Below are 26,929 nucleotides of genomic sequence, written 5' to 3'. Positions count from 1 at the left end.
GGGAGGAAGAATTTAAATCAGAAAAATGTCATTGATAGTTGGGAGATATACAAGAATACTATACTAAATGCCCCAAAAGCCCCAATCCCACAGTTGAGGAGGAAGGTCATATTAGTTAAAAACATCTGGCTTTAGATGGAAAGTGAAGGCAGCTATAAAAAAACATCTATTTTATATATAACATTGAAAAGGAAAGTTGACAGTAGTGAATATAAACTAAAAGCTAGGAACTGTAGAAAATTATGGGAAGCAGAGGGACATATGGTCAGCAGAGTTAAGGACAATAAGAAATATATTAGGAACAAAAAGAATCCTACTAATGGTACTGATCCATTACTAGATGGAAATGCTATAAATTTTAACACTTCTTCCTTTTCTGCATTCATAACCTATATTACCCTCCTTAAATTTTTTAATAAATCAACCCAGATAGGTTTATGGAAAACAGATCCTGTCAAACTTGATATCTTCTTTTGATGAAATTACAAGGTTGGCTGAAAAAGGTAATAGTACTGATGTAATATATTTAGCCTTCTGTAAGACATTTGACTTGGTACCCAACGACATTTTGATTAAAAAACTGGAAACATATAAAATTAGGATGGCACATAGTAAATGTATTAAAAGCTTGCTAACTAATAGGTCTCAAAATGTAACTAATCGGAATCGTCATCCAGAGGGTGTTTCTAGGGGAGGATCTTGGGGCAAGGATCGCTTCCTGGCCCTACGCTATTTAACATTTTTATCAGTTACCTGGAAGAAAACAAAGTCACTGAAAATTTGCGGAGGACAAAAATTGGAGTGGTAAATAATGACAAGGACAGGTCACTGATACAGAGCAATCTGGATCCATTGGTAAGCTAAGGGTAAGCAAACAATATGCATTTTCATATGGCTAAATATAAACATATACATCTAGGAACAAAGCCATACTTGCAGGATGGGAGGCTAACCTGGGGAGCAGAGACTCTGAAAAAGATTTGGGGGTCATTGTGGACAATCAGCTGTACATGAGCTCTCAGTGCAATGCTGTGGCCAAAAGTGTTAGTGTGATCTTTGGTTGCATTAACAGGGGAATCTTGAGTAGGATTAGAGGTTATTTTAACTCTGTATTTGGCATTGGTGTGACCGCTCCTGGAATCCTGGGTCCAGAATTCAAGAAGGATGTTGAATAAATTGGAGACAGTTCAGAAAAGAGCCACAAGAATGATTAAAGGATTATAGAACTTGTTTTATAGTGATAGACTCAAGGAGCTCAATCTATCTAGCTTAACCTTTCTTTGTTAAAGGGTGCCTTGATCCCAGTCTATTAGTACCTACGTGGGGAACAAATATTTAATAATGGGCTCTCCAATCTAGCAGCAAAAAAGTATCCTTGATCCAATGCCAGGAAGTAGAAGCTAGACAAATTCAGATGGGAAATAAGGTGTACATTTTTAATGGTGAGAATAATTAACCATTGGAACAATTTACCAAGGGTCATGGTGGATTCTGCATCTCTGAATTTTAAAATCGAGATAGAACCTTTCAGAAAAACATTCAACGGCCTATGGTATACAGGTCAGACTAGATGATTAACATGGTCTCTTCTGGCCTAGGAAACTATGATTCTATGGCACATACATCAGATAAATCTCTCAAATAATTTTGCTTCTACCACCATTTTATAATTAGATAGTTAAATGCATCGTTAATGTATGCATAGCATTGTCTTTGTGCTTACCTACGTACGGAGTGGATTGGAACTTTATTTCAAATACTGAACACATGGAGTGAGCATGATCTAGTGCAGTGGCTCTCAACCTTTCCAGACTACTGTAGCCCTTTCAGGAGTCTGATTTGCCTTGAGTAACCCCAAGTTTCACCTCACTTAAAAACTACTTGCTTACAAAAATCAGACAAATACAAAAGTGTCACAGCACACTATTACTGAAAAATTGCTTATTTTCTCTTTACCATATAATAAAATTGGAATAGAAATATCGTACTTACATTTCAGTGTATACTATATAGAGCCCTATAAACAAGTCATTGTCTGTATGAAATTTTAGTTTGTACTGACTTCACTAGTGCTTTTTACACAGCCTGTTGTAAAACTAGGCAAATATCTAGATGACGTGATGTACCCCCTGGAAGACCACTGTGTACCCCCAGGGGCACATGTACTCCTGATTGAGAGCCACTGATCTAGTGGTTGTACCAGGGGATTTGGTGTCAGGAGTCTTGAATTCTGTATCTGACTGCCACCAGCTCAATTTCTTGCCTTCCTGCTTCCTTGTTCATGTAGCGGTATGTATGCCATGTGAGTTTTATGGCATCCCTATAAAAAAAGTCTCCATCATTAATGTAAGGACTTTAGTTTTCTTACTTTTGACTTATTTTCCCCTAAAACATAATCCTCTTGCATATTTTTTGCACTTTTCCTCCCTAGGAATTCAATTACACTATGACCACTATTACTGAGATTCAACTATAATGATTTCTTAGGCAACTTCTAAGTCTTCCATTTTGGTCTATTGTGCCAGGATTTTTCCACTTTGTTTTCAATGTACCTGATCTTATGTGTTTAGTTCAGTCCCTATTATAAACTAATATGCCACTGCCACCACCAGTCTGAGATTCAGTCAGAAATGAGACTACGTAGTAATTTCAAATTAAACATTTTTAATACTACAACAATATTCTGGACAATGGCCATGTAGGATGAAGTCTAGATCCAGTCATGCAGAAAAGCACCAACCTAGTGCTCTACTATTACTGCCTGCTCTCGAATATTCACGGTTATCGTCCCTGACTTTTTTTCCCCCAGTCCACCTTCAAGCCCATAGAGAATAGCCTGATGTGGCTGGAAACATCTCTACTTGGGACATTCCCTCACATTTGCATCAAGTGTTGGACTTTGTTTTGTTTCACAAACATATGACTTGTTTTGCTCAAGTTTTGTGGCACAAACCAAAATCCATATACTTGACTCTGCCACTGAACATCAGATTCACCAGCTACAGCAAACCACCATTTACATATTTAAAGGTTGTGACTCTACACAGTTGGATGATAAAAAGAGAATTGGCCATTATGGTAAACACACAAACTGATAAATGACTTTACACAGGTATTAAGTGAGGAGGAAAATGTCCCTATCATTAGTGTTGCCCTAAAATGATACGTAAAAAGAAAAACCTTGGCCCATCTCAAGCAACACTGCACATGCATGTTAGAGAAAGCTTTCAACCACCAGGCCACATGTAATGAGTCATCACTGATCCTGATAAGTGCTACTGAGCCATACCTGAGCCTGACTGACTTGGAGCCCTCAGATAATCAACCAGGCCAATCTACAGGTGAAGATTTAACCAGATGACCACAAGGCCAGGGATATAGGATCCCCATGAGAACAGCCATTCTAGCTTGTTCAATGTTGCAATCTTGCCAGAAGTATCCCCTACTGCTTAGTGGTTCCGAAAGACTGCTCCTACTCCAGCCCCAGCCAGTGTGCCTGCCCCTATTCCTGCTCTGATCCCTGGCTCCAGTCCCCAGCCTGACCACTGTTGCTTCAACTATTAGTCCTGACCATCCACTTCTCACTTGCTGACTACTTGAGCAGACTGCCTACTTATGTCGCTGGCTCCAGCAACTGAGATGGAGACCCCTGGAATGACCATCACCGATGACAGAGTTGATCCAGAGCCTTTGGAGTCAGCTCAGTTGAATCTGGATAATGCTTCCCTCCACTCTCAGATCCTGTCAGCCACTGTAACCATAAGAGTATAGGAATGGTCATACCGGGTCAGCCCAAAGGTCCATGTAGCCCAGTATCCTGTCTTCTCACAGTGGCCAATACCAGGTGCTTCAGAGGGAATGAACAGAACAAAGCAATTTATTGAGCGATCCATCCCCAGTTGTCCACTCCAAGCTTCTGGCAATCAGAGACATGGGACACCCAGAGCATGGGGTTGCATCCATGATCATCTTATGCTAATAGTCATCGATGGACCTAGATTCCATGCAGTTATCTAATTCTTTTTTTAAGCCAGTTACACTTTTGGTGTTCACAACATCCCCTGGCAATGAATTCCACAGGTTGACTACTTCACAGAACGCACTTTTTTTTGTTTGTTTTAAACCTGCTGCCTATTAATTTCACTGGGTGACCCCTGGTTTTTGTGCTACATGAAAGAGTAAACACTTCCTTATTCACTTTTTCCACACCATTCACAATGTTAAAGATTTCTATCATATCCCCCTTTAATCTCTTTTCTAAAATGAAAAATCCCAGTCTTTTTAATCTCTCCTCAGATGGAAGCTGTTCTAGACCCTTAATCATTTTTATTGCCCTTCTCTGTACTTTTTCCAATCCTAATGTATCTTTGAGATACAGTGACCAGAACTGCATGCAGCATTCAGGGCATGGGCGTACCACAGATTTATATAGTGGCATTCTGACATTTTCTCTTATCTATCCTTTTCCTAATGGTTCCTAACATTTTGTTCACTTTTTTGACTGCTGTGTCACATTGAGCACATTTTCAGAGAACAATCCACAATGATTCCAAATCTTTCTTGAGTGGTAACAGCCCATTTAGACCCCATCATTTTGCATGTATAGTTGGGATTGTGTTTTCCATGTGCATTACTTTGCATTAATCAACATTGCAGTTCAAATGACATTTTGTTACCCAGTCACCCAGTTTTGGGAGATCCCTTTGCAACTCTTCAGTCTGCTTTGGACTTAACTATCTTGAGTAATTTTGTATCACCTGCAAACTTTGCCACCTCACTTTTTACCTCTTTTCCAGATCATTTATGAATATGTTGAACAACACAGGTCTCAGTACAGATCCCTGGGGGACACCACTATTTACCTCTCTCCATTGTGAAAAATTATTTAGTCCTACCCTTTGTTTCTGGTCTTTAACCAATTACTAATCCATGAGGGGACCTTCCCTCCTGTTGTCAGATGTTGGCTGTGTGTGTGTTCTCTCTGCGTGCTGTCCCAGCTCTGCAGAGAGTTGGCACAGCAGACCTTGATGGAACTGCCCAATAACCACAAGCTCATTAATAGCAAAGGAACTCGGTCAGGTTTATTGTTAATGAAGCATGGTCCTAGTATCCCATAGACTCTACAGGACCACTAACACATGTATGCCTATCACAACAGACCAGCTCAGTCATAGGCTAGCCAAAGACACTCTTTGAGACTCCACTTTATGCACCAATTCAAACAAGTTACGTATTGCCCTGCTGACATGGTTAGCTACCACCATCTACCTTGTACACGTTGGTGCGATCAAAACATTTCTATCCATCACACTGTCATCCTGACCTTATCTTTAAGAGAGGTCATCGTGTTCCTTTTATCTCTTGGGAATGTGTTTGTACCCACTTGGTATCAGGGTGTTCTGGTACCACCTTTCTGGAATATGTTTATGCTTGTGTCCTGTACCTAGCACTTCTCAGAAATGTGTGGTTTTTTGCAATACCAGACCTATTCTTGCCAGATTCGGTGAGCCTGCTCACAGCCTCTCTTGCTAACTTTGCTTTATATTAGCAAGGCTTGACCACTACTTTAGTTCAGGCCTCACACCAGGCCTCTGATACAAGGACTTATGTCTCAGACTCGCTCTACTACTTACCCTATGAATGCCTACTTTGCTTAAAAGCCTTTGGTGAGGGACCTTGTCAAAGGCTTCTGGAAGTCCGAGTACACTGTATCCACTGGGTCACCCTTGCCCACATTTGTTGACCCTCTCAAAGAATTCTAAGAGATTGGTGAGGCATGATTTCCCTTTGCAAAAGCAGTGTTAACTCTTCCCCAACAAATCATGTTCATCTAGATGTCTGATAATTCTGTTCTTTACTACAGTTTCAACAAATTTGCCTGGTAGTGAAGTTAGGCTTACCAGCCTGTAATGGCCAGGATCACCTCTGGGGCCTTTTTTAAAAAATTGGCCTCACATTAGCTATTCTCCAGTCATCTGGTACAGAAGTATAGCCAGCCATGGTACCTTTAGAACTTGGCCCAAAGGTTCTGCTGCCAGAAAGATTTGATGGGGACCACCAAAGTGCTGTGGTTTTCTTAACCAGTGCCGCAATGTATCTCAATGATGGGATCAAGATGGGGTTTAATATCAGTTTATTGATCGGTGAAGCACTGAACTGGGTCTTGCTCCTCCTGGAGCAGGCCAGCCCAATTCTCAGTAACGTTGACGAGTTCACCCATATCTTCTTGGTAGTACACTTAATGATACAAATCACATCTCTACCACTGAATCTGCAGTGCAATTTCTCCAACAAGGCCATCAGCCCATCTGAGTTTATACTGTCCATTTTCAGCATCAAAAACTTTTCTCCCTTCTCCTGAACTTGCTTGCAGGCTATGAGACATTGCGCAGGCTCTGGTGAGATGTAGTATTAGTTCAAAACTGCTCTGTCATTGTCTCTAAGTGATCCTGAAGAGATAAGGAGCTGCTGAGAACCTCTGACTATGGGTAAGAGTTGGAGCAAATCTTTTGGTGACAAAGGAATCTGCCCCAATCCTTGCTTTTCATTTCAAATACAAGACTCTGGGGGAAGGCAGGTGAGGAAAACAGAAGCTAAAATTCCTAGAGGAAGGAATCCACTGTAAAAAAGCTCTTATTCCAAACAAAAGAGGAAAAGAGAGGCAGAGGCACTGAGACAAATGTCTATTCAGTAAACAACCAGGAGGAAGAGCTTTCATTACCAAAAATCTCTGCTTTTAATCCACTGGATTTAGAAAGAAGTTTAACTCACAGGTTTTGTTTTCTAGCAGAGTTCTAGATTCTACACTGGAGAAAGGACTTCCAAACACTTGACTATAGTTGAAAAGCAGAGACACAATCTTTCCCTTTTCACAGTCACCACAGACCACTGATCAAAGCACTATAAGACAGTTAAAAGATTTAGTATTGAGCCTACTCTGCAGGATGCATTTCTGCAGGTCCTAAGCCAATTCCCGAGTGGCTGAGGCTTGCTGGTCAGCGCCAGGAGCAACAAAATTGAACTTTGCAAGATTTCAGGTCCATTTTACTGCTGCTGATTACAGGCTGACAGCAGCAGTGAAATCGAAGTTCACAAAAATCTAGTCACTGTTGCTGTTCAGGAAATATAAGCAGCCAAGACAGGAACTCAAACCATTTGCTCCTCTGACTGCATATGCAGGGAAGGGAAGACCTGTGTTCTCTTACCACAGCCACAATCTTCAGAAGCTGAACTGTGAAATTAACAAGAATGGAGAGGTTACTCACCCTGTGCAGTAACTGGGAGTGCTCCAAGATGTGCATCCCTACGGCTGCTCCACTTCAGGTGTGCACACGCACTATGCACCTTTGATTGGAGATCTTCAGTGGCTCGTTGGCTCATGCATGTGCCCTATGCATCCTCATACCCCATGCAGAGACTAGACAGGGTATGTGGGCAAACCTTCCCCACTGCACGGTCTCATAGAGAAAACTCCAAAGCAGAGGGGGAAGGAGGACCGGTAGTGGAGCACCCATGCGGCACACATCTCAAAGAATTCCAGTTACTGCAAAGGGTGAGCAACTTTTTCTTCTTTGAAGTGTCCCTACTGGTACCTCAGGTGACTACCAAGCAATACCCCCAGGTGAAGGGGGAGTTTCAGATCAGAATCCAGGACTGTAGACAAGACTGCATTCCCAAGGGCAGTATCCAATCTGGAAAAACAGACCACCACACATTTGGGAAAGGTGTGTATTGAAGTCTAAGCTGCAGGCTTGCAGACTTCAGCGACAGAAATGTTCTTGATCAGTGACACTGCGGTAGAGTGCACCCTTGTGGATTGGGCCAATGCCCTAGAAGGAGGCTGTATATCAACAGATTCAGAACAGGAAATGACATCCAGAAATCCCTCTAGAGAGCCTCTGTGTGGAGACTGTGGACCCTTTAGATCTGTCAGCAATTCACATGAACAGTCCAGGAGACTTCCTACAGGACTTGGTTACGTCCAGATAGAAAGGTAATGCCCTCCTGACATCCAGTTTATGTAAAACAGCATCCTTCCTCGTCTGGTATGGTTTTAGGGGGGAAAACACACATGGATGACCTGGTTAATCTGAAACTTGGACAATACCTTAGGTAGGAATTTAGATCACAGATATAATAAAACGTTCTTGAAAAATACTATAAAGAATGGGTCTGCCATTAGTGCTCCTATTTCCCCAACTTTTCAACCATCTTTGTGGATAGGTTAAGAAGGGAACAGATAGTCATCGATCCAAAGGGAGGTCTCATGAAAGACACCTGATTATGAAGTTTAGATCCCAAACAGGAGTAATTCTTTCACTCAAGGGAAAAAAGGTTCCCCAATCCTTTGATAAATCTCATTGTTGCAGGGCTAGCCACACTGAGAATCCCTCAACTGAGGAATGAAAGGCTGTTATAGCCACAAGTGGATTCTGATAGAAAAAGATAATCCTGTCTTTTGATTTCAGGAGGAAGCCTTGAACAGCGGAGAGGGAAGAATAAGTAGGTGGAAGATGTTGCTGTTCATACCAATCGTTGAATCATCTCCACTTCGGAAGGGAAGTATTTTGGGTGGATTATGTCCTGCTGTTCAACAATACCTGTTGTACTTCCACAGAGCAAGAAGTCTCTATTTCCAGGAACCACTGAGGAGTCACGCCTTGAAAGAAACTTACTCCTAAACTGAAGAACCCAACCAGCATCTTAAGGAAGTAGATGAGTAGCAGCCAGAAGGCTGATTGTTTGGCAGACATCCAGGTAAGGTCATGCCTCTCTTGGCCATGTTAAAGTTGATTTCCTGCCTCAATAAATGCTCAAGAGAGGGGTCCCAGAAGGGGGTCGGGGAAGGGAGGTAAAAATGGATGGAGCATCTCAATGTTAGGACTTCCAAGATCCATTTGTCAGATGTAATCTATTCTCAAGACAGCTGAAAATGGGAGAGTGTCCCTGAAGGGAGGGAGGTGGGCAAACTGTTGCAACTGGAGAAGCAAAAACACAGGGATGATTCAGACCCTCAACCTGCCCGTCAAAATTGATGTTTTAATAATGAAAAGGGTTCTGTAGTTGAACCAGGTTTAGTGGATTGTCTATTCTTCTGAAACTTTGGATTCCTCCTCAGAGGCTCGGGTTGGAATCCAGACAACTGGATGGGGTGGGATCTCTGAGCTACCCGGGATCTCCATTTACTTGCAGGTGTGTAGATTCCAAGAGATCTCAAGGTGGCTCTCAAGCCTGTCAACACATGGAAATGACTCAGTGTTCTTAGTAAAAAGTTTCAAACCATCAAAAGGAAGACCCTCAACTGTATTTTGGACCTTCCTATGGAATCCAGAGAGCTAGAGCCAAGATGCCCGACATGTAACAATTGTTGTGGAGATGGAACAAGCAGCAGTGTCAGCAACATCCAGGAAGGCCTGTAAAAGTGTTGGCAAGCAGCCAACCCGCAGCTATGATGGCTTGGACCTGCTCTCAGTGCTCTCCTGGAAGGTGTTCAATAAAAGGAGTGAAGCTTGCAATAGTTGGTGTGATTATGCTTGGCCATAAAAACTTGGTATAGGCAATCCTAAACTGCAAGGTTGCAAATGAATACCTTTTACGTTCAAAAAAAAAAATAAAGATATTTGAATCTTGTCGTATGGCATCAATTGAGTGTGGTGCTGTCTTCCATACCCGTTTATAGCTTCAGTGATCAAGGAATTAGGAGAAGGGTGGTAAATAAAAATTCAGAACCCTTGGCTGGGCAGAAAACTTTATCAGTACACTTGCAAGTAGGTGGTACTGTTGCCAGGATCCAGAAGTGCCTCATAAATGGGCAAGGCCAGTCAAGCAGACAATGCTGTTTGTAAAATGTCCAACAGTTTGTACTATGACTTCAAGGGATGCTTGCAAAGAATCTGCCACCTTCTTTCACAAGGCCCTGAAACCGTCTGAAGTCATCAGCCAGGGAGAGTGGGGGAGACATCATGGCCTCATCTGGAAGAGATTAGCTGTGAGGTGGCGTCCTTTTCCACCGTAGCCTCTTCCTCTTGCTGCTCAGATAGCCGAGCAGAATCATAGAATAGAATCATAGACTTAGGGTAGGAAGAGACCTCAGGAGGTCATCTCAGCCAATCCCCTGCTCAAAGCAGGACCAACACCAACTAAATCATCCCTGCCAAGGCTTTGTCAAGCCAGGCCTTAAAAACCGCTAAGGATGGAGATTCCATCACCGCCCTGGGTAACCCATTCCAGGGCTTCACCACCCTCCTAGTGTAATAGATTGAGGAGGAGACTGTCTGTCCAGATAATCCCAGCAAGCAAGGCTAGAGGCACTAGAAAATTTCTGACAGTAGGCTGCCCAAGGGTCCTAATATGACCACTGAAGGAGACCATACAGAACAGAGGATGGTATCAATTACTATTCATACCAATGAGGAGGAGCTTCAAAGTGTATCCTCCAAGAATCACCCCTCTCCCTGTAGGTGTCAGTAAGAGGGTTCCTGTAATGGTAAGTAAGGTACGAGAGTACCAAGAAATGGTCAGTTTCACTGTTCCACGGAACACTGAGCAACTGACTTCATTCTTAGAAATTACATGCTCTGCCTAGGTAAGCAGACCAACAGAATAGGAGAGAAACTTTAGAGCCACAGAAATCTGTTCTTCTATTTGACAACTGGCTCAATAAAAGATATTCCCTCACCCATCCTGTCTCTCTAATATCCTGGGACCAACACAGCTACAATTACACTGCATCTGACAGATAAAGAAGACAGAGTTCCCTGCAGTCTTGTGGATAAAAGCTACTTAGTTCATTACATAACAGATGAGAATATTTTTTAATAAACCTCAAGAGTTAAACATAATACACAATATGGGAAAGTTAGAGAATTTATAGTCAAGAAGATTACTGGGACCTTCCATGTCTGAATCAGAACTGTGAGGTGTACCCGTCTCCCTCATTCTTGGGAGTTAGATAACCTTTAGATTGTTAAACTGAAAACCCCAGTAAGAAAGCTGAAAGTTAAGGCTGATACTGGTGTGAGTGAAAGATGGAGTATGTTTAACCCTTCCTCTTTCAAATTATTAGTCACTAAAAGCAGAACAGAACCAGCCTTAATTTCAGCATTAATCCCTCCCTATCGCTCCTTTGCGCACACCTTCCTTCCTAAGTTAAATTGTCTCAATCTTACAGTTCATTCTGGTTTTTAAAATTATACAGGCTGAATAATGTTTAAATTAAAATGTATACTGTTAAATAAGCCAATACTAAATAATTAACATCTGCTTTTTACTTGGCTATGCTGTACTATTTAGACATAATACTAGACTGGCAATTACATATTTTATAGGAAACTATGCCAAAAGAGTCAGTCCAGTTTGACTGATAAGAAGAACCTATATTCTGAAGTTCAACACAATCTAGAACAAATACCAACACACAACCAGATGACTGCGCAATTCCCTAGGGAAAAAGTAATTCCATAATGGTTTGAACAACACTTCCACTTTGAATGCTGGTTCAGGCTGTCATACAATAGAACTAACTTATTGTTTCAGGCTTAAGCGTCAATCCAACAAAAGCATCTGAACTGCATAAAACTAACTGCTTTATAAACAACGCTAAACCAGAAAACCCTAACATGCACATTTTTATTCAGAGCAGACTTAAAGTGTTTCTATAAACCATATCAGCGTAATTAACACTGAAACTATGTTAACAGAGTACAGAGTTTTGTAAAAGCTACAAGATTAACCCTGTGTTAAAATGAAGTAAAATATCATTCAAGATGACTATCCCCCTGAAGAAAACAGAAAAAACAGAACATTAGAAAAAGTTTCCTTGGCTAGCATTCCTGTTTTTCCCTTTTGCCATTAGAGGCTCATGGTTTAAAAAGGGCTCTCTCTAGTATACTAGATTCTCTTGCTTCAGGTAGTTTGATATTGGAAGTTATTAGTAGGGATGTAACCCCAGTGCTACAAATTCTGCATTTTTCCCTGCAGGATTGCAGAAAAGATGGAATACAGAGCTTTGCTAAAGCGGCAAAGAGTCCTGTGGCACCTTATAGACTAACAGACATGTTGGAGCATAAGCTTTCGTGGATGAATACCCACTTCATCGGATGACTGTAGTGGAAATTCCCAGAGGCAGGTATAAATATGCAAGCAAGAATCAGGCTAGGGATAAGGAGGTTAGTTCAACCAGGGAGGATGAGGCCCTCTTCTAGCAGTTGGTGTGAACACCAAGGGAGGAGAAACTGCTTTTGTAGTTGGCGAGCCATTCACAGTCTGTGTTTAATCCTGAGCTGATGGTGTCAAATTTGCAAATGAACTGAAGCTCAGCAGTTTCTCTTTGAAGTCTGGTCCTGAAGTTTTTTTTGCTGCAGGATGGCTACCTTTAAATCTGCTATTGTGTGTCCAGGGAGACTGAAGTGTTCTCCTACAGGTTTTTGTATATTGCCATTCCTAATATCTCATTTGTGTCCGTTTATCCTTTTACATAGGGACTGGCCAGTTTGGCCAATGTACATAGCAGAGGGGCATTGCTGGCACATGATGGCATATATTACATTGGTGGACGTGCAGATGAATGAATCGGTGATGGTGTGGCTGATCTGGTTAGGTCCTGTGATGGTTCGCTGGTGTAGATATGTGGGCAGAGTTGGCATCGAGGTTTGTTGCATGGATTGGTTCCTGAGTTAGAGTTACTATGGTGCAGTGTCTAGTTGCTGGTGAGAATATGCTTCAGGTTGGCAGGTTGTCTGTGGGTGAGGACTGGCCTGCCTCCCAAGGCTGTGAAAGTGAGGGATAATTGTCCAGGATGGGTTGTAGATCACTGATGATTCGTTGGAGAGGTTTTAGCTGAGGACCGTATGTGATGGCCAGTGGAATTCTGGGGGTTTCTTTCTTGGGTTTGTCTCGCAGCAGGAGGCTTCTGGGTACACGTCTGGCTCTGTCAATCCGTTTCCTTATTTCCTTGTGTGGGTAGCGTAGTTTTGAGAATGCTTGGTGAAGATCTTGTAGGTGTTGATCTCTGCCTGAGGGGTTGGAGCAAATGTGGTTGTATCTCAGCACTTGGCTGTAGACAATGGATTGTGTGGTGTGTCCAGGATGGAAGCTGGAGGCATGAAGGTAGGCACAGCGGTCGGTGGGTTTTCGGTATAGGGTGGTGTTAACATGACCGTCACCTATTTGCACTGTGTTGCCTAGGAAGTGGACCTTCCATGTAGATTGGTCCAGGCTGAGGTTGATGGTGGGGTAGAAGCTGTTGAAATCATAGTGGAATTCTTCCAGGGTTTCCTTCCCATGGGTCATCATCACCACCACGATGACATCAATGTAGCATAGGTGGAGAAGGGGTGTGAGTGGACGAGAGCTGAGGAAGCATTGTTCTATGTCAGCCATAAAAATGTTGGCATATTGTGGGGCCATGCAGGTGCCCATAGCGGTGCCACTGGTTGGGAGGTGTATATTGTCACCAAATTTGAAATAGTTGTGCGTGAGGATAAAGTCACAGAGCTCAGTAACCAGTTGTGCTGTGGCATCATCACGGATACTGTTCCTGACAGCTTGTATTCCATCTGTGTGTGGGATGTTTGTGTAGAGAGCCTCTACATCCATGGTGGCTCGGATGGTGTTTTCTGGAAGATCATCAATGCATTGTATTTTTCTCAGGAAATCAGTGGTGTCATGGAGATAGCTGGGAGTGCTGGTGGCATAGGGTCCGAGTAGAGAGTCCACATATCCAGACAGTCCTTCAGTGAGTGCCAATGCCTGAGATGATGGGGCGTCCAGGATTTCTGGGTTTGTGGATCTTGGGTAGTAGATAGAACAACCCCAGTCGGGGCTCTAAGAGTATGTCGATTTGTTCCTGAGTTAGTGTAGGGAGTGTCCTGAGTAGATGGTGCAGTTTCTTAGTGTATTCCTCAGTGGGATCTGAGGAAAGAGGCCTGTAGAATTTGGTACTCGAGAGTTGTCTGGAAGCCTCCTTTTGGTAGTCAGACCTGTTCATGATGACAACAGCACCTCCTTTATCAGTCTCTTTGATTATTTTGTCAGGGTTGTTTCTGAGGCTGTGGATGGCATTGCGTTCTGCACTACTTAGGTTATGAGGCAAGCGATGTTATTTTTCCACAATTTCTGCTTGTGCACGTCGGTGGAAGCATTCTATGTATAGGTCCAGACTGTTGTTTCGACCCTCAGGAGGAGTCCATGTGGAGTTCTTCTTCTTGTGCTGTTGGTGGGAGGGTATCTGTGTATCAGTGAGCTGTTCAGTGTTTCTTTGCGGCTTTTACAGATCCAGACTAACACGGCTACCCCTCTGAGAGCTTTGCAAGTTAGGAAAATGAATGAATACAGGGGAATCTAACTTGTGCTAATGATTGGCCTATGATGAATTACTTACTGTTTCTCAAGATTCAGTTAATGCAAACTGAATAAGGAAACCAAAGCTATTTTGTTCATTTGACAAGTGTAATTTAGTTTTATTTATAATAAATCAACGTACACTGATAAAAGTAATTAATTTATAAAAGTAATTAAATCTTAATAGGAGACCTCACTACAGCACTATTAAATCGTTCCAAAAAGTAAGGAGTATGAATTATCAAGGTTCTACTGTATATGTGAAAGGTAAATGTACACAAATGTAATCAGATGCTAGTGCTTTCCTCAGAATGAAAACGCATCTTTAAGAGGTCACCTCAAACACCATATAGTGCTGCTATTGTTGTGTTCACTGTACAGATCCCCAAATTACTGATGTTCCAATCCTAGAATTTATTTTTAAAGAAGTATTCTGCTTCATTACTGTCTCAGCTCAATAATTTACACGTTTGTTATAAAATCCTAGCCCTCCTTATGCAGATATATATAGGACAGGTCTGTAGGAGGTCAGACTTTACAAAATGAGAGGTTCAACACACCAGCAACCACAGACATGACAACCAGATTGCACCTGAGGCATTGTCTTGGGTATTCAGTTTCAGCTACACAGAGAGAAGAGGAAAAGTACCCAGCTATACATATTCCCCATCTGATCACCTGCCTGCATCACACACACACCCCTACGGCTCCCTGCCCCCCCACGGCATTACCTCCTTTCTGTCTCTCTTCTGGAGACATATTGTTAAAGGAGTATAGTAATTACCAATTCCTTAAAATAGGGTCAACATATTCAGTACCATCTTGAGTTAACACATGATGGAATCCTACTAAGATGGGCTTTTCGATTGGGGGGAAGGAGGGTGAAGCTGCCACCACCGGGGACCTGCGCTATGCTTCACTAGTTGAAATTAGGAGACTGCGAATGTGCACCTGAAGTCTTCAGACCATCCAAACTGGTTTCCAGCTCTAGGCCCCTCTATCGCACTAGGGACCAAAAATTGTATGTGTAGTAGTCAAGGCCAAACAAAAAGTTTGTCAGACAAGTGTGAGGTTCCTCTCTGATGATGTTATTTGAAAATACTTTTATATTTGAAACTATGGTTCGATTAATAGAATAGGGGACATGATTGTCATAGGTCTGTGACCCCAAATCCCCATACATTCCTCAGTACTACTACAATGCCATCTGAAACAGTTTGTCACCAAAACTACTCTCAGATGTATCCACCAGGAAAACAAGAGGGGAAAAAAAAATGAACTGGATCAAGATGTGCACAACAGTAAATACCACAACTGAGGCTGAATTTTTATATTTACATAAAAGACAGGCCAAGCATAAATTCCTTGCAGAGGAAGAACTATAGAAGCTTTCCAAGGGATTTTTATAGTCTGTTCTTGTTTCTTCTTTTACTGCTTTTCTATAAACTTGTGTGTCCCCCACCATATTCCCTCTCATACTTTTCTCCCCTTCTCTAACTTTTTCTAGGACTGTCATGACAACACAAGAACCCCATCAAGGAAACACAAGGCAGTATTTGTTTTCTTTTCTGAGTTTAACCGTGCAAATCCTTTTTAGGTAAAGAGGCATTACCCAAATATCCTGCTTACTGGTTAGACAGCACTGGTGAGGACAAGAATCACTCCATACATATATCACACATCGCCTGATCAACGTGGCCCATTGTAGGATAAAGCATCCCTCCACTTCAGTTTCCTAGTTAACACCATCAAATAGCAAGAAAAATTGCTTATCCAAGACACTCAGATACTACAGTAGCGGGAAGCATACAAGAACTTGAACAGAGCATGGCAAGCAGGAAGATTGCAGAAGGTAAGTTTTCATTTTTTAAAAAATTATCTAGCTCTTATGGTTGAGGCGGCCTGCAAAATGTGAACTGAATAAAGTGATGATGTACGGCTGTGTTCCTGGTTCTACAGACAGCTCCAATACCCGTGCTGCTTCTCAGCACCCACAATCTGTAGCAGAGTGAAAACTGACCCAAAGTCTCACCAGTTTTCACTGCTTTTTTCAGACCTCTAGGCAGCAATGAAACTGAAAAGAATCAGGTCAATTTCATTGTGCCAACACTTGAGAAAGTTGAGAGCAACAGCAAAGTCGGACACCAAAGCTATTATTTGGGGAAATGGGCTAAAAAAATGACAACTAGGAGAAGGGTCAAGTATTAGAAACTGACTCTCAGCAGCAACAAAGCAGAGGGATGAATTCAGGAAAGCTACCCCTGTTCAGTGCCTGCCACTTATTTCATATCAGTCTGAGAGCTTGTCTACACTAATACACGGGGTCACTTTAAGATCCGCAACCTCAGCTACATGAATAGCATAGCTGAAGTCAACATACTTAGATCTACTTACCACGGTGTCTTCTCTGCGGTAAGTCGACAGCGGATGCTCTCCCGTCGATTCCGCTTGCGCTTCTCATTCTGGTGGAATACCGGAGTCGAGGAGAGCGTGCTCAGTCAATTTATTGTGTCTATACTAGACATGATAAATTGACCCACGCTGGATCAATCGCTGCCTGCTGATCCAGCAGTTAGTGTAGACAAGCCCTCAGATGATCGATTTAGTGCTTCAGCCACAAGGAGTCTAGTTAAAATTTTAACTCCAATATGTGGCTTTATGGGTTGGGGAGAAGCAGAAAGGAGACATTATATAGGAGACAGCAGAGAACATAAGGCAAGGAAAGGAATAAAAGAAGTAAGAGGGAATTAACCAAAGGTAGCTCAGGAAAAACGAAATGTTGAGTGAAGACAGGAAGGAAAAGAAAATACCAGAGCATGTAGTAAGTAGTACTGATTGAAGAAAACTTGGCAAATAATTAATGGTATCAGTGTTCATCAAATACTGTACTCCATTAATACTTTTTTGTGGTTTTCAACCAGCACAGTAGCTAGGCAAATACTATTCTGCACATACACTACTTCTGGGCGTATTATCATATATAGTCAATGAATATTTCTTCTACTATTCATTCAACCGTAGTAATAAGTCACATTTAAAAATATCTATTACACTGAAAGTTGTTAAATACCATATTTAACAGTATTTAAAACATACTATCAAGTGGCCTGGAGCGATTTTCTTTCTTTAAATTGCAGGGAGCATAGTAGCAAATATTTTCACCCAGGCATATTAGTTTAGGCCTTGGGCTATAACTATCAATTTTTTGAAGCCCTGACTTTTCTTCTACATAGACTACTACCTTGATAATTATTTCCTCCACTTGGCCAATAGGACACCATACTGTACTTCAGAAAGAGTGCAGGGGTCTAGTTACAGTCGACACCTTCCAAAAGGGTAGTATGAGCTCTAACTGCAATTTTAGTAGCATTTTCAAGGAATCTAAGAAAGGCAAGTTTTCATCTTTGGCCTTAGGTTGCATGTACCCAAGCATTCAATACACCCAGGATTTAAGTGCATATAACATCATATTATTGTTTACCCTTCCCTCAAAGACCAGTGATTTGAACATATCTTACAATAAAGAAAATATTCAACTTAAAGAAAAAAAATTAGGAAAAATGCCTCTCTCAGGCAACAAGGTTTGAGATACAGACTACCTTTGAAGTTACCTTAAAAAAAAAAAAAATCACTGACTACTCCCCACTTCTCAAAATTCTGAAGGGCACTAGCAATATGACTAAATGCTTAAGGAAGAAGAGTTACACCTATCAAGTCCAACATTTGTACCGACTAGTTTCTTTGATACGTTTTATGCATTTTCAAACAAAATAACTGCTTATAACTTCCTTAAACTACAAGCCTAGGCCCCAAGCCTGCAGGCAGACTGCTGAGCCCAGCCTCTGAAACCGTGCAATTTATAGTGCATAGGTGGTACAATCAGGGCCCGAACGCAGAGATTTCATACATTCTACATCTTCAAAGCAAGGACACAATTGGACACAGCTTTAAAAATCTACCCCACAGAGGTAAGTGGAAAGCTGTCTCTAGCTGTCTAGCCAGGGGATAGTGAGCTTAAAGTCATCAATTTCTGTAAAAACTAAGTTTTTGTTTTTTAATAAGTTCTTATTTCGCACATGATTGCAAAGATAGCCCAGATGCTAAAAGAATGAGAACTGATTCCATGTTTTCATGAGCCTGCGGACAGGCAACTCCTGAACCTCTGCTGATGTTCATAGTAGCATCAGAGTATATCAAGAAGAAACTGGAAGTTTTAATGTGTAACATTTGAGCAGAAATAAAACTCAAATCAGGTCAATTCAAGCTGCTGCTGCTTCAGAAAACTACCTGCAATTGCATACATAAAAGAGTAATTCATGGTAGTGAAGAATTTTGCAGATTGCATGGAGGACTTGCTCCCAACCCAAATCCACACAGTAGAAAGAAGGTTCCAAGAGATGGATGAAGTACTAGAAACCCTCCCCCGCATACACTGAAGAAGCTCTAAGGAAAAGTGAAAGGGAAGAGACTGTTTCTTCTTTCCAGCAGCTAGAGGGGAGCTGAGCAGTAACTTTCACCCACATTTTATCAGAAGCTGCTGTGACAGAGTGGCTCAGGGACAGCAACCTCTCAAAAGCTGTGTGTGACAATTCATGGACATCACTTGTAAAGTCCCCACCCTCCTCTTTCATATCTACCTCTGGCTCACAGTCACCTGTTTTTTCAAGTGTGTCTATTAATTTTGAGATACCAATAGTTCAGAAACTGGTTCAGAAACTGGTATGGAAGAGACCTTTTTTCCTTTTGTACCATCCTCTATCAAAGTATTTGAATCTGAAGTCATTCTTGAAACTTTAAAGCTTCACAATCAAGCTGAAATTTGTATGTTGACTGTACAATTTTGTATTGTGTTCTTATAAATTTAAACAATCTATACAAGTAACTAGATTACTGAAAATCTGTAATATCCATCACGACCTTGTTTAAAAGGTTTTTTTAAATTGCTGATTAACTTCAGTAGACAAAAGAGATCTAATTTATGTTGTCAATCCCGTATCAGAAACTTTATGCACAGATCCTGCTGTTTCCTAATTTTTGGTTCCTAGCTACTCCTTATAACAAGGCATCCTGGGATTCTACTTTCACTGCTTTCTTACCACTGACCCCCTAAAGTTATCTTCTGTTCAGACTTGTCTGATTACATCTGTTGTACTTACCAGTATGTTGAAAATCTTGGCCCATGAACACTAAATTCTTCAAGTGTGTTCCACCAGATGAGACAACGGCTTTTACTCAAATTTGTTTTTACGTTACCTCTATTAAATAATTGACAAGTTTCCCCTCTATTCTCATTTTATTTCCAGAATATTTGTGTGTTGGTTTAATCCACTTTTCCTTTCTAAACTAAACCCTGAAGCAAAATTAAATACTGAAGTTGAAAGATGGCATTCTAAAGGTCCAAAAATAAGTGAACACAACTGATATTAATAATGAAGGATATCGGATAAGATACACATGCAAATATAAAAACAGCACAAGATTCATGAAGTTTCTCTCTTACATACTTTGGTTTATAAAAAAAAATGTGGTCTCTTCTAACTGGGTGGCATTTTACATTTCCAACTGTAATTGAGTGAACATGTTGCCATGGTAACAATGGAATTGTGCAATAATTTTGGTGCCTTGTAATTGCTGGATATTTGTATACAAGCAGCTGAGCTTTCTTAATTCAGTGCCCCCTCAAATCTTTCAGGCAGACTCTGGAGCTACAACAGTATCTTTTAATGTGAAAACTCAAACAATTTCTGGTCCTTCAGCCACTATTAGAATTCAAATCAATGACAGGTCACATTACAAAAAAGAAATCCTGTCAAGATTTTTAAATTTTTAAAAACTTAAATTTTTGTGTTCCTTAGCTATTTAAAAATATTGTCCTTTTTAAGAAATCTTATTAAGCTAGATAACTTCAGGTAACTTTTGGCTGCAACAGAAAGCACTAACAGTAGTGAACACCATACAAGTCACTTTTATTGATGCTATGTAACAGCAGTAAATCCAGATGTACTCTGACACCTTCCTTCAAGAAAGGTGAAACTCACCTTAGGTACAGAGTGCAAATACAAGACTCTCTACATGACTTAAATCTCGCATTGGGGCTATGCAGAAAGTAAAATACAGGCATCTCTACACTAGCCCAAATAGACAGATGTGGATGAGGTGAAACCAGAGGATCCATACTGTGATGAGTGACCCCAATACACAGCTACTACGTTCTGGGTGCCCTGATTCCAGGTTGGTGGATGACTTTCACCTGCCCAGTCCACCCACACTTCTCTCACAGACCGCTCAGCTACTTGTGAAATAAAACTTCCATAAATTCCCCCCTAAAATATTAGGCAAATCTATAGTAAATGAATGTCAACATTTTGAAAGTGACAACTCTAATGTATGCAAAGCTTTATATGAAAGTTGTCACAGCAAATCTAATGACAAACTGAAAAAACCTTCAGTGTCATGCAAATACGTACATAAGCCACTTAATAGCATTACATGTACTTTGAAGAAACGAATGGATCAGTTTTACCTCCCCTCCAAATGGTATGAGGTGTCTTGGTATAATATTAAATAATCATCATGTAATAAAAGTGAGTTTGCTTAAGAGGTCATGCTGCACTTACAATGCCACACACACACAAATCAAACGATTAAAGAAACTCAAGTATTGCACACAGCATTTTTCCTGATAAATTCCTGCAGCATAAACCCACACACAACAGTTCAGTAACACCTCTCTTCCCATTGCTCCCAATACATTATAATTAATTTTTTTAAACTATGACATGAACATTGTTGCACAAACCAACATTTCATACAGTAAAACTCCCTTTTAAACACACAGCAAGTCAGGGGGAAAAGGGAACAAGGCACAGTGCGGGGGTAGGCTAGAATGTTACCCATAAGTTTCATTTGATACTGTCATTGTGTGTTATATATTAACAGCCTAAAAGTAATCATGAAAATTTGTTACACAAAACAATCTACTGTCCACTCGTTCCATAAGAAGACAGAATTATTTTGTTTGCCAATCAATAAGTATCTATTTGGCTCACATAAGTGGACAAGCAAAATTTTGTAATGCTGATTTACTAGTATCTCAACCAAGGTAATAAAATACAAGTTATAAAAACTATCATAAGCATGAAATGCACAAGACTCCCACATAAGTCCACAGACACTTTACATAAGATACATTTTATTTACTAAAAAGATCAAAACAGCTACTTCGAATGGGTCAGCATTAGATAAAGTCACTTTTGACTAATGCATGCATGTACGTATAGCCTGGACTATCATCATATTAGCACAGACACATGTGCAGAAGGGGCAATAGGGGACAATAATCATATTTTTAAAAACTTTTACAAGAACACAGGCCACTCACTGCAAAGCTTTGTTTTGTGTCATCTCCCAAATACTGGAATTATAACTAAGCATTCAAAACAGTAATCACTTACAGTTTAAAGAGCTATCTGCACCTCTTTATCCCAGCAGTCTCCTTTATGTTTTATTTCAGGGCTACGAATAATTCAACTACGAAAATTCCCATTTTATCTAAGGGTTTATTTCCTAAAGTTAATATATACATAGTACTATCCTATGTATCAGAATTTTTTAATGAATTGTCACTCATAATTTAAAGGGCAAATTTGGGGGTGGGGAGGGCTAACTGCTTTAAAAAACAGAATTGTAAACAGCTTAATCAATTTGCAAGTGAGCTCAACCCTTCTAATTCCAGAACCCCCCACCCATACCCCTGCCCCTTCACAGAACATGTCTTCACTATTAACTTGGTGAGACAGACACGCCTCTGCACAGGGAAGGGAGGGAGATATTTGGGCAGTAGGAGGGATGGGGGATGTGAGCACACCCAAATCCTCACTGCCTCCATCTGCAAGGGTCACCCTGCTGCAGGGACAGATTCCCGCACACACCCCAGTGCCTGTGACAGCCTGTCAGCCCCCCAACGCGCACACAGCGCTGGACGGACAGCCAGACACCCAGCGACCCTACACACACAGCGCAGCTGTTGGGCAACACACACAGCGACCGCCAGACAGACAGACAGACACGCACTGGGGCTGCTGGATACACAGACAGGCAGACACAGCTCCCCTCTTACACACCCAGTGACTGCCAGACAGACACAACCCCTTCCCGGCCCCGGCCCCGGCCCCGGCCCCGGCCCCCACACCCAGTGACTGCCAGACAGACACAACCCCGTCCCGGCCCCGTGTCCCACACGGCCCCACACCCAGTGACTGCCAGGCAGACACACGGCCGGACCCGGCCACACAAACGGCAGGAGGCTGCCGGCCAGAGAGAGCCAGCCCCGCCCCGCCCCCTGCCCTGCGGGCGGCTCTCGGGCCACGGCCCCCGGCGCCTCGGCCGCTCCACTCACCCCGGCCGCATCGCTCCCGGCCGAGCCCCGCTCAGCAGCGAGGCGGCAGCAGCGCTGCTCACTGGGTGGGGGGGAGGGCAGGGGGAGGAGAAGGTGGAGCCGCAGAGACCCGGAGGGGGCGGGACGTATCACAGCCCCGGCCCCACCCGGCTCATTCACAAAAACCCAAGGCACGCCGAACCGCCGGAGAGCGGAGCCCGCAGGCCCCGCGCTGAATGGCCCCGTCAGGGGTCAGTCACCTCACGACCCGCCCCCGACTCCACCTCGTCCTCCCCTATTGGTGAGCGGACGGAGCCCCGCCCTCTCATCGCTGCTGCCTAATCACAGTGCAGCGTGAGCCTTCAAGCGGCTCAAACGCACCCGCCACTACAGCGGAGACGCCCCCCATTGGTGCTTCGACCTGCCCATCAACCTCCTGCCCGGAACCCTCCGCGTTCTCCACTCAGACCCGAGAAAAATCGCCCTGCGCGACCCATCCCTTTAAAGACCCAGCGGTCGGGAGCGGCCTCAGCAGAATTAAAAGCCGGAGGACAAAAATACCCGCAGCCTTAAAGGGACCGCACAGCGCCTGCCTCCGTATAGATGCGGGCACACGTTGCGCGGATCGGGGGAGCCTGGGTACTGACCTGTGCGGCGGCAGCAGACGCTCGGGGCGGCGGCAAGGCACGGGGAAGGCCAGGCGCTGGGGGAACACAGCGGCGCGCGCGCCACCAACGGAATCAGCCTGTGATGGGATCCGCCATTTTGGAATTTTAGATGGAAAGTCACGTGGTGCGACCATTTTTTCCCTCCGCCAATCAGCAAGCGGCAGCTATTTTTAGCACAATTCCCTGCTCCATGGAGGAGGTGCGATGGGGGGAGCCGGGGGCGGGAGTGAGGCGGTGGGGGGCCTGTGAGCAGGGCCGGCTCTAGGCACCAGCAAAGCATGTGCTTGGGGCGGCGTTCCAGCCCGCCTGTCTTTTGCCTTTGGCTTGGGCCCTGGTGCTCTCGGAGCTTGGGGCAGCAAAAAACCTAGAGCTGGCCCTGCCTGCGAGCCGAGCCGTGGTGGAGAGCAGTGGGATAGGGCGGCGGGAGCCGTGGGGAGGGGGTGCAGGAGCGATGGGGTGCAACGTGGAGCAGGGACCTGAGGGGGTTGTGGGAACGATGGGGTGCAATGTGGGGCAGGAACCTGGGGGGTGGGGGGAGGGATGGGTGCAATGTAGGGCAGGGAGCTGTGGGAGGGAAGGGGCGGTAATAGTGGGGTGCAGGATGGATGGGGCAGCGGGAGCAGGGAGCCCTGGGGAGTGGGGGGTGCAAGAGATATGTGGCAGCCGAAGATGGGAGCTGTGGGGGGGGTGCAGGGAGCTGGGGGGGGGGTGCAGGAGCAGGGAGCCGCGGGGGTCGATGTGTGGGGGGGGGGTGAGGGGAAGCAGGGAGCCGTGTGGGGTGATGCAAAGGGTAGAGTGCAAGCAGGGGCAGGGAGCTGTGAGGGGCAATGCAGATGTGGGGTAAGGGGAAGCAGGGAGCCACGGTGTGCTGGAGGGGTGATGGAGTCATGTGGGTGGCGATGGGGGGGACGCTAAACTGACTAACCCCCATTCTCTGCACTGCACCCCTGACCCCAAACAGAGTGGCCCCAGCTGAAGTACTGTCTGCCATAGGCCACACAGCCCTTTCTCAAACCCATGGCCCCTTTAACTAGTGGCTGACCCAAACCCAACACAGGGTATTCCAGACCATCGCAGCCCAAATTATCTTAGGAATCAGGGAGAGTGGCCCTTTCCCTCACACGTCTCCTGGATGTGACTAGCTGGACAACCTCTCCCATCTGCAGGAGGCTTTCAAAGGTGGACACAGCTCCTCAGTCCTCCAAGGAATGTGTATGAGTATTGCTGACTCTAAGGGTTCACAGATCATGAGCCAAGCCCTCCAAAATCAACATTTAAAAAAAAAAAAATGTTTAGTCATTTTATGTACCTTCTGATTTCATGTCTTCAGAGTTTACACTTTCAAGCTTGTCTCTACAACCACAAGGGCTTGAAACATACTCTTTCTTTAAATGAAAGCTGAGATTGTCACATGCATCACATGACTCCAGGAGCTGAGGCTTTAAGAAAAACACCAAATATCATGACTCTTGATATCATTGCAAGAATCGGCAATGCTGTGGCAAAGTCATTACTTTTGTTCCGCTGGAGCTCAGGCAGAGCTTGGAAGGATTTTTTGGCAGGATTCTCTTCATAAAAGCAGGGAATCCCTAAAAACAGATAAACTCCACCCACTTGGGTGGGATTTCCCCTGTGCAAAGGAAGACCTGCCTAATTTGGTTTGGCTTCCACTAAGCACAAAGAGCCAGATCCACAAATGTATTTAGGAGGAAGTCAATGAAAGTTAGGAACCTAAATACAATTATTGATCTGGGCCAAAGAAACTTTGTCCACTAGGAGTGGGGTTTTCTCTAGGCAAGGGAAACCCCACCGAATGGTATTAGGGCTTCCCCCTGAAGCACAGGGAAATCCTGTCCACTAAGGATTGTGTCCCCCCATAGGAATGAAAAGACAGTCTATCTAGCTTCCCCATGTTCAATCTCAAGCTGTGGCTCATGAGCCGCTTACAGCTCTTTTACAGTTCATGGAGCCCACCCCAGCCCCGTCTCCCCCACCATTCTCCATCTACCAGACTGGGCAGGGTGGGGGAGCTTGGGGCTTCTGCCCTACAGTGGAGTGGTGGGACTAGGGGATTCTGCCCTGCAGTGAGGGGGGAGATCTAAGGGCTTTAACCCCAAGGCCCGGAAGGCGCTACCCAGTGGGGCAGGTTGTGCACGTCTTGTGGCTCTTGAGCTTCTGAAAATTCAAACATTCAAAAGCCAGTCAGAGAACACTTCAACCTCCCTGGACACTCAATTACAGACTTAAAAGTGGCAATTCTTCACCACAAATCTTCAAAAACAGACTCCAGCAAGAAACTGCAGAACTGGAATTAATTTGCAAACTGGATACCATCAAATTAGGCCTGAATAAAGACTGGGAGTGGATGGGTCGTTACACAAACTAAAAACTATTTCCCCTTGCTAATTTTTTCCCCTACTGTTACTCATATCTTGTCAAGTGTTTGAAATGGGCCACCCTGATTACCACACAAAAGTGATTTTTCCTCTTGCTGATAATAGCCCACTTTAATTGAATTGTCTCGTTAGAATTGATAAGGCAACCCCCATCTTTTCATGTACTCTGTATATATATCTTCCTACTGTATTTTCCACTCCATGCATCCGATGAAGTGGGTTTTAGCCCACGAAAGCTTATGCCCAAATAAATTTCTTAGTCTCTAAGGTGGCGCAAGTATTCCTCGTTTTGTTTTGTTTTTAAATTATTGTATGCAGGTTGAAGGGTCAGTAAGTTTGGCCACTCCTGTTCTATCTATTCAAAGCAGGGGCTGAGCTCCTTTTCCCCTAAGCTTACACAGGAGGTCTTTCGGCAGACTCTTTCCCTCCTCCACCCCCCAATGTACTTCCATTCACTGGTGGATGGGAGGAAATGCATGTGTGTGGAATAAACATAGCAAGGGCTTTGGATGACTTCACATCGGTTGCAGAGGGGATAAGGATGAGGGGAGACTGGGGCATGATGCTGAGTAGGCGCATGTGGAATGTGAGTGGGTGTGAAGTGGGGGTATAAATGACAGTAAAGGGGGTTGAAGTTGGTGCACTGGAGCCAGAAGACCCTTAGGGCTTGTCTACACTGGCGTTTTATAGTGCAGCAACTTTCTCGCTTAGGGGTGTGAAAAAACACACCCCTGAGCGCAGCAAATTTCAGCGCTGTAAAACGCCAGTGTAAACGGTGCCCCAGCACTGGGAGCCGCACTCCCAGCGCTGGGAGCTACGCCTCTCGTGGAGGTAGTTTTTTTTAGAATGCTGGTAGAGCTGTCTCCTTGCGCTCTGCCGTGACTACACAAACCGTGTTAAAGCACTGCCAAGCATTGCCAGTGTAGACTAGCCCTTAGCTTGGAAAGCACAGGGAGCAGTCTCTCCTCCCCTCCACACATTCACATGCTGATTCTGACTGAGTGTGGGAATGGTGATTGTGCTTTCCCTTTGAATGTCTTCTGACCCATTGCCACATGTTGCATCTTTTCTCAGCACCAGGAGCTTGTGTCTATTCACTTCCCCTTTTCCCCACTGACTGAAACTGCTCTCACTAGATGACAATAAGA

General features: G+C 43.6%; 1 protein-coding gene across 6 annotated transcripts in view; it reads right to left on the bottom strand.

The window, feature by feature from the left end:
* HDAC4 (histone deacetylase 4) overlaps positions 1-23,477 on the bottom strand; it is a 475,906-nt gene extending 452,429 nt beyond the window's left edge. For 3 of the 6 annotated variants that reach the window (XM_048870012.2, XM_075118165.1, XM_075118166.1), the window contains exon 1: positions 23,365-23,477. The gene's annotated coding sequence lies outside the window, so the exon portion shown is untranslated. Of the gene's footprint in view, positions 1-22,738; positions 22,926-23,364 lie in introns of those variants that run through there. The other 3 variants (XM_048870013.2, XM_048870011.2, XM_048870020.2) reach the window with 3 other exon arrangements.
* Positions 23,478-26,929: the final 3,452 nt, after the last annotated feature.

The sequence above is a fragment of the Caretta caretta genome, chromosome 11 (genome assembly GCF_965140235.1).
Source record: "Caretta caretta isolate rCarCar2 chromosome 11, rCarCar1.hap1, whole genome shotgun sequence".
NCBI classification, from domain to species: Eukaryota; Metazoa; Chordata; order Testudines; family Cheloniidae; genus Caretta; species Caretta caretta.
The sequence above is the reverse complement of the archived record's forward strand: the minus strand, read 5'-3'. Positions and strand labels throughout refer to the sequence as shown.